The sequence below is a fragment of the Ictalurus punctatus genome, chromosome 25 (genome assembly GCF_001660625.3).
Source record: "Ictalurus punctatus breed USDA103 chromosome 25, Coco_2.0, whole genome shotgun sequence".
NCBI lineage: Eukaryota > Metazoa > Chordata > Actinopteri > Siluriformes > Ictaluridae > Ictalurus > Ictalurus punctatus.
In genome coordinates this window covers 19,513,289-19,520,352 of record NC_030440.2, presented here as the reverse complement: position 1 = coordinate 19,520,352, position 7,064 = coordinate 19,513,289, and the positions used below count along the sequence as shown (strand labels likewise).

At 36.6% G+C, this 7,064-nt stretch overlaps 1 long non-coding RNA gene across 1 annotated transcript in view; it reads right to left on the bottom strand.

The window, feature by feature from the left end:
* Nucleotides 1-1,404: 1,404 nt before the first annotated feature.
* LOC128629159 (uncharacterized) overlaps nt 1,405-7,064 on the bottom strand; it is a 20,088-nt gene continuing 14,428 nt past the window's right edge. The window contains exon 2 of the long non-coding RNA XR_008393463.1: nt 1,405-2,554. This is a non-coding gene — a long non-coding RNA (uncharacterized LOC128629159). The remainder of the gene's footprint in view (nt 2,555-7,064) is intronic.

Genomic DNA, 7,064 nt, shown 5'->3' with positions numbered 1-7,064 from the left:
GCTGTGATTATTGGTCTTATTAACTTAAAGAGAGAGAATAAAGAGAGAGAATAAAGAGAGAGAATAAAGAGAGAGAATAAAGAGAGAGGATAAGGAGACAAAATAAAGAGAGAATAGAGAGAGAGAATAAACAGAGAGAATATAAAGAAAGAATAAAGAGAGAGAATAAAGAGAGAGAATAAAGAGAGAATAAAGAGAGAATAAAGAGAGAGAATAAAGAGAGAGAATAAAGAGAAAGAATAAAGAGAGAAGGATTAGAGATAGAGAATAGAGAGAGAGTTTAGAGAGAGAATAGAGAGAGAGGTGAGGGAATGAGTGTTGATAGCTGCTATAACGTAAGTGAGAACAGGAACATTAAAGGTAAGTATAAATGGATAATGTCATGTTTAATAGATATAAAACTGTAGTTGTTGGTAAATTGCTGTGGTAGGAGAGAAATGTTAGATAGAGTGTAATAATTGTAAGATGTTGAAATATGAAAATTTATAAAAGCCTCTACGACAAATAACAGTTCAGCTGTTTCCCCTGATTGTTTTGATAAACTGTTCTAAAAATAAAACATTTTAATGGAGAGATCAGATGTTTTCCGTCTCTGCTCGGCCTCTCCTGCACTGTCCACGTGTGTGGATTTTTTAACACACTCGGCGTTTGTGTTAAACTCAGTGAGTTTGTAGTATTTACTTTATCTCACCTTTCCTTTCTCATGGCTATAAAGCAGATCACAGGGAAAAGAAAATAAACCTTATACTGTAGTTAATGCGCACTCTGCACGGCTCGGGCTCGGAGAGTCAGTGTGACGTGACAAACCCCAAGGTGTTCGTCGTGTTCCGAGGTTCAGAAACGTAAATGATGAAATGGTCCCTGTGGGAAAAGCACTAAAGGGGAAATGATCAGGACTAATGCCTTCCACATGCGGAGGGAAACACGCCGAGGGTTGGGACAGTTAAACACGAGACGGGTCTGAAACTGAGGAACGCTCGGATTACTGCAGCCGAGACGCTTGTGCTGAGCGTGAAGTCGGAGGAAACTGACTTTATTACATGTGAACTTTATATAATAAATTATAAACCATTACGGATCATTTTCACCCTGAGGCAAACATTTCTGCACAACCGTTAAAGAGGAACGTCTCTGATTGCTGCTGATATCAAATAATAAAATATATTACATTCACAAAGGTTTCCAAAGTTTTACAGGAAGTGGAGCTAAGCTTTTATTTCCATCTGTTTATCCAGGACGAGGCAGAGGGCATCCGGATAATACTAGCAGAAATTTCTAGCCGCTAGCTAGATTGCTACATTCAAAGTGGGAATGTCAAAATCCCATACGCTCCTGGAAGGTTCTCTAAAGGGTCAGAGTAGAACATCTTTACAAAACTAGAACTACTGACCATCCAGACATGTACAGTGTTCCAATTTCAATTCAGTTTTATTTGTATAACACTTTTAACAACGGACATTGTCTCAAAGCAGCTTTACAGAAACATATAAACACAGGATACAGATTTTAAATGTGTGAATTTATCCCTATTGAGCGAGCCGGTGGTGATGGTGGTGAGGAAAAACTCCCTGAGATGATATGAGGAAGAAACCTTGAGAGGAACCGGACTCAGAAGAGAACCCGTCCTCATCTGGGTAACAACGGATAGTGTGAAAGTAAAAGAAAGTTCATTATGGTTTTTATATGAAGTCTGTGTGTTGAACTAGTCCACCGTTCACTAAAGGAGATCTGAGTGCAAAACTGCATGTGGTAATCGCTGTCCTAAGGCCATCGCAGCAACCGTAGTCCCAGCAACCACAGCGAGGACGTCCATGTGGAATTGAGGTCCAGAAAAATTTCTATGGTACTTCAAGTGGTACCACCCTCAGCAATCTCCAGGCTGCGCTGCTTGGGTCGTCCTCAGTGGCAGAATGTAGCCTCCAGTTGATGAGTGCGCCATCCAGAGGTAGGGCATTAGGATGAACAGGCAGGTCCGGAGAGCTGAAAGGATCAGGATCACTGGCATCTCCGTAATATCATGTGTGGCTCAACAGAAGGAGAGAGGGAGAGGGAGGTAAAGAGAGGACGAGATTGTTATTTAAGCCTTTGTACTTTGCATAAAAGAAAGTCTATTCATGGTAAGCTTGAGTAAACAAATATGTTTTCAGCCTGGACTTAAACACTGAGACTGTGTCTGAGTCCCAAACACTAATAGGAAGACTGTTCCATAACTGTGGGGCTTTGTAAGAGAAAGCTCTTCCCCCTGCTGTAGCCTTCACTATTCCAGGTACCAACAAATAGCCCACATTTTAAATAATCCCAATTAGAAATCGTTTCAGGAACATTTCCCATCATATTATATTTAATTTACATTTAAATATATCAGATCAGGTTCATTAAATATCTCAGAAGCTGAGAAACGAGGGAAGTTCCTGCAGTTTTAAAACTTCCTTCTCACCAGCAGCATGAACTGAAGATCAGAGTAAGTCCTGGAGTCATCTGTGTGAACTCTGACCCCAGAAGCAGCTTGAACTCTTCCTTCAGGAGTGAGACCCCAGAGAGTCCCAAACAAGAACTAGATCAGAGAGAAAGAGAGAGAGAGAGAGAGTATAAAGTATGAAATTTATTCTGACTCGTACTCATCACACACACAGAGGTAGGCTGTGTTGGGTTAAACAGTGGAGTCCTATTCAGAGGGGATTAGCGCTTCAGTTTTCTGCTTGTGTGTGTGTTCAGTATGAAACAGAACTGGACGTGTCTTCACCATTTACACTGAAAATTCCACGTGTGCTACACACACTTCATGTTCATGCACATTGATTGTTTTGTGCTTGGTGGGGGCATGGCCATTCATGATCCTTAGTATGGTCACATGACCATAGCATAGACATGACACATGACCATAGCGTAAGTTTCCTAAAACCCCTGGGAGCATCACTTCTCTGCCACATCCTTTAAAACTCCGCCTGTATTTTTATTGTCCTACGTTTTAAATGTTTTAAATGGTTTCAGAAAAGAACATTTCTACTGATCGTTTTGTAGAAGGGAAAATACACCCTGATCTTTCTGGGATCTTTCAGACCTTAAATTACCCACACCTGCACAGAAAACTAATCCCGTCTGATTACGGCTGAACATCAGGGTCAGCAGCTTTGTGTACGTTACATGTAGATTGAAATGAAATGAATGATATAACTGTGTAATTTATTTCAGTTTCGTTAGAAATGCATTGCTGAGATGTTTGGTTGGAAATGTTACGATATATTTGGGATCATTAGTCGTGAGTGTGGAGTTAATACACGATCTCGGAGAGTGGTATGTGAGTTTTGGGTGTGGGAATACATTTATGACGCAGATATGGCAACCTGGACTGACACAACTACTGTTTACTGTACATGACTCAGTGTGTTATGTGTTATGTGTTATGTGTTTAGTGTTTAGTGTGTTTAGTATGTTTAGTGTGTGCGTGTGTGTGTGTGTGTGTGTGTGTGTGTGTGTGTGTGTGTGTTATTACACTCACATCAGCCCAGGGTGATGGACTTTTGTTTGGAGAAATGTCATTGGAATAAAACCCCACAGTGTGTGAAATTCACCTGTCACTTCACGCTGCAGCCTCCAGCGAGCTTGTTAGCGGCTAACAAGAAGAGCTTGTTCCTATCAATGGCTTCTTTATTGTGGTTTCTCTCTCTCTCTCTCTCTCTCTCTCTCTCTCTCTCTCTCACACACACACACACACACACACACACACACAGTGTGAGGTATGAAAGGTGTGTTAACAGCAGACATTCCCTGCGAGTTTCTCAGTATAGCCTCAGGGCTGTTTAGATTCCAGTCCTCACAACTAAAACCACAAACCGGCTACGTAAACAGCTGCTTTGTTTATGATTTAACGTTTACATTAAGTCTTTCACATAATCTTGTCATTTGCCACATCATTACCTTTCAATCTTATCTACTTAACGTCTTTTTAGGCTTTTCCCTCCGCACACACACACACACACACACACACAAACACACACACACACACTCGTCACAAATTATTTATACTCAACTGTGTTAGCTTGCTATGAAGTACACTAGCATTACAACAAAAAAGAGTTTAGCTAGGCGTGTGTTAGCTACAAATGCACTGCTAGCTCACTGTTAGCACCGTAATATCAGGTGTTCAATGGCTGGTTCATGTATCTCCAGAGTTAACATAGCTAGCTAAACAAGCTAGCTTTAGTGCTAATGTTCATAGTCCTTCATTATGTTGTAGTGATTTATTTATTTGTTTGTTTTTCTGTATGTTGATATTCAGTAAATAAATCACGAGACATTCTGAACTGTCAAAATTCCTCTTTTTTCCTTCATTATGGGCATATTAATATGACAAAAATCATTTTACTTGTTTGTTTGTTTGTTTGTTTGTTTATTGTTAAAATGTTTGCATTTTGTATTTTTTTCAAACATTATTTTTTTAAATAATAATTTAATGTGAAACATTAAAAATAAAATAAAACTATGTATTTGGTGTGTGATTTAATCATGATTTATTGTTTTTAATTATTTTAAAACAGTGAGAGGACCAAGTTAACATGTAAAAGACATAAAACGGGAAAATATTTTAAAAGGAATTAAACGTATTTACTTTTTTAATGTCAAATTTTAAACAAAAACAAACAAACAAAAAAACATTTTGCTCCTAACTCAACTTTGAAAAATGTTTTATATATATATATATATATATATATATATATATATATATATATATATATAAGTTACAAAACACACTCACACATCTTACTGTAACTGTACAAAATATGATTTTTAATATAAAAATAAATATATAAAAATATTTACAAACAAGAGTTATTAAAACAAGATTATTTATTAAATCATGTGGAATTACTCTATTACTCGCAGCTGGTTTTATGTCCTAACATGTCCACACCGGTCCTTTTATAAAAACTGACTAGCCGTGTAGCATAATTTTTACATAAATTAATTTATTTATTTTTTAATTCAGTGCTAGCGGTTGGTAGGAAATGTCCAGTCCATTTCCAATTATCTGCCTAATTAGCAGTTTAAAGCCTTAAAACAAAATGTCTGCTATTTGATGTGATTAAATTACAAACAGGCTGAGATCAATTGACACTGCACCTTCTAACCCTAACCTACTCACTTACACACACACACACACACACACACACACACACACTTTCAGCTCTAATGTTCCTGTGCTATGTAGATAAATGTTTCTCCATTGGTCATCCTGAATTGCGCCCACATCACAGTTAACACAACATTACCTTCAGCAAAATGACACTTTAATGAATTTAAAAGCTAAATATAACCTCCAAAATGATTAGCAGCTAATCGCTATCGCTAACAACAGGTTAAAACCTGAAAACAAAATGGCCGTCAAATGACACCATTTAAGTATAAACAGATGAAGGTCAAGCGTGTCTCTCTCTCTCTCTCTCTCTCTCTCTCTCTCTCACTCTCTCTCACACACACACACACACACACACACACTTCACAGCAATTATGCTCTTTGAGTGCTAATTTTCCTTTGCTACGTAGCTTAGTTGCTGACTCGCATCTGAACGCAGCAGCAGACAAGAGCCATTAAAACACACACACACATACCACTCAGCAGATTAGTGTGTGTGTGTGTGTGTGTGTGTGTGTGTGTGTGTTTGGATGCTAACACGGAGCTCTGAATTCAATTTACGTGTTGGACTCACACCAGAATTGTGCTATAAACGAGATACACTTGACCTTGAGGTGAGAGATGACATTCCATCACTCTGTGTGTGTGTGTGTGTGTGTGTGGACCACTTTATTATATTCTTACACCACTATTTGATCTGCTTTACCACAGAGCTAAAACTCCATTTAAAGTCTCACTCTCATTAAAATTTCCAGAATTAATGAATATTCATGAAATTACACCCTTAAATTACAAATAACACCCTTCTGCTTCTCCTAAAATCACTAACATTAGCAACAGTTAGTGAAGTAGTTTATCGATTGTTTTAACCACAGTTTGACACAAATCGGTTTTACACTAATATTAGTGCATGGTTGCTATGCTAGCCGGCTAGTTTGTGGCTGCGATTGTTTGTAGCTCCGCCCCCAAATCAGTTTCATACAGAAACACAGAAAATTCTTTTTAAATTTTAATTAGAAAAATGTCAATTGCGCGAAAAGTGTGAATTTGTCTCTGAAAATGTATGTAATTAGTATTCAACGACACACACACACACACACACCACTTAATAAACGTATTAATTAAACACCACTCCCATTTAATTAACAAACAATAATATATTTAAGCATTAAATAAATTTATTACTGCTCAGCACTCAGTTTAATGAAAATAACAACATTGCAACTTAATTCATTACACAAACAGACACACACACACACTCACACTCACACACACACAGTCACACACACGCACACACGTTAATGATCTGATGATACAGATTGTTATACGTTAGTATTAATTAAATACAAAGTAAAAAAAAAAGTTTTGTGTTTATTTTGTTATACTTCTTTATTTTCTTTTTTATATTTCCTTCACATGTTCTGCACTGAGCAGCACTTTCCTTCTTTCATTAATAAAATGTATTTATTTAAATGTACTGTATATTTATTTTGAATATTGTGTTTGCTCTTTTATTTATATATATATATATATATATATATATATATATATATATATATATATATATGTGTGTGTGTGTGTGTGTGTGTGTGTGTGTGTGTGTGTGTGTGTGTACATATTATAAGTTAATAACTATGTTCAGCTCTTTGATTTTTCATTGTTTTAAATGTGTTTCTTAATAAAACTGACTCTAAGCTCAAAAACAAGAACATTATCCATAAATATGATTAATATTCTAAAAAAATTAAAAGGTCTTCCAGAATCCCAAAATACAGAATTGTTGTTCAACAGACCACATTACGCAAATAACACCAAACAGTAGTTAATTTATTGATTTATTAATTAAGATCTGTTGAATATTTAGGAATAAGAACTTTTTCATTTAATTCTAATCATTATTTCTTGTTTATTTCTTTGTGATTAGAAAGTC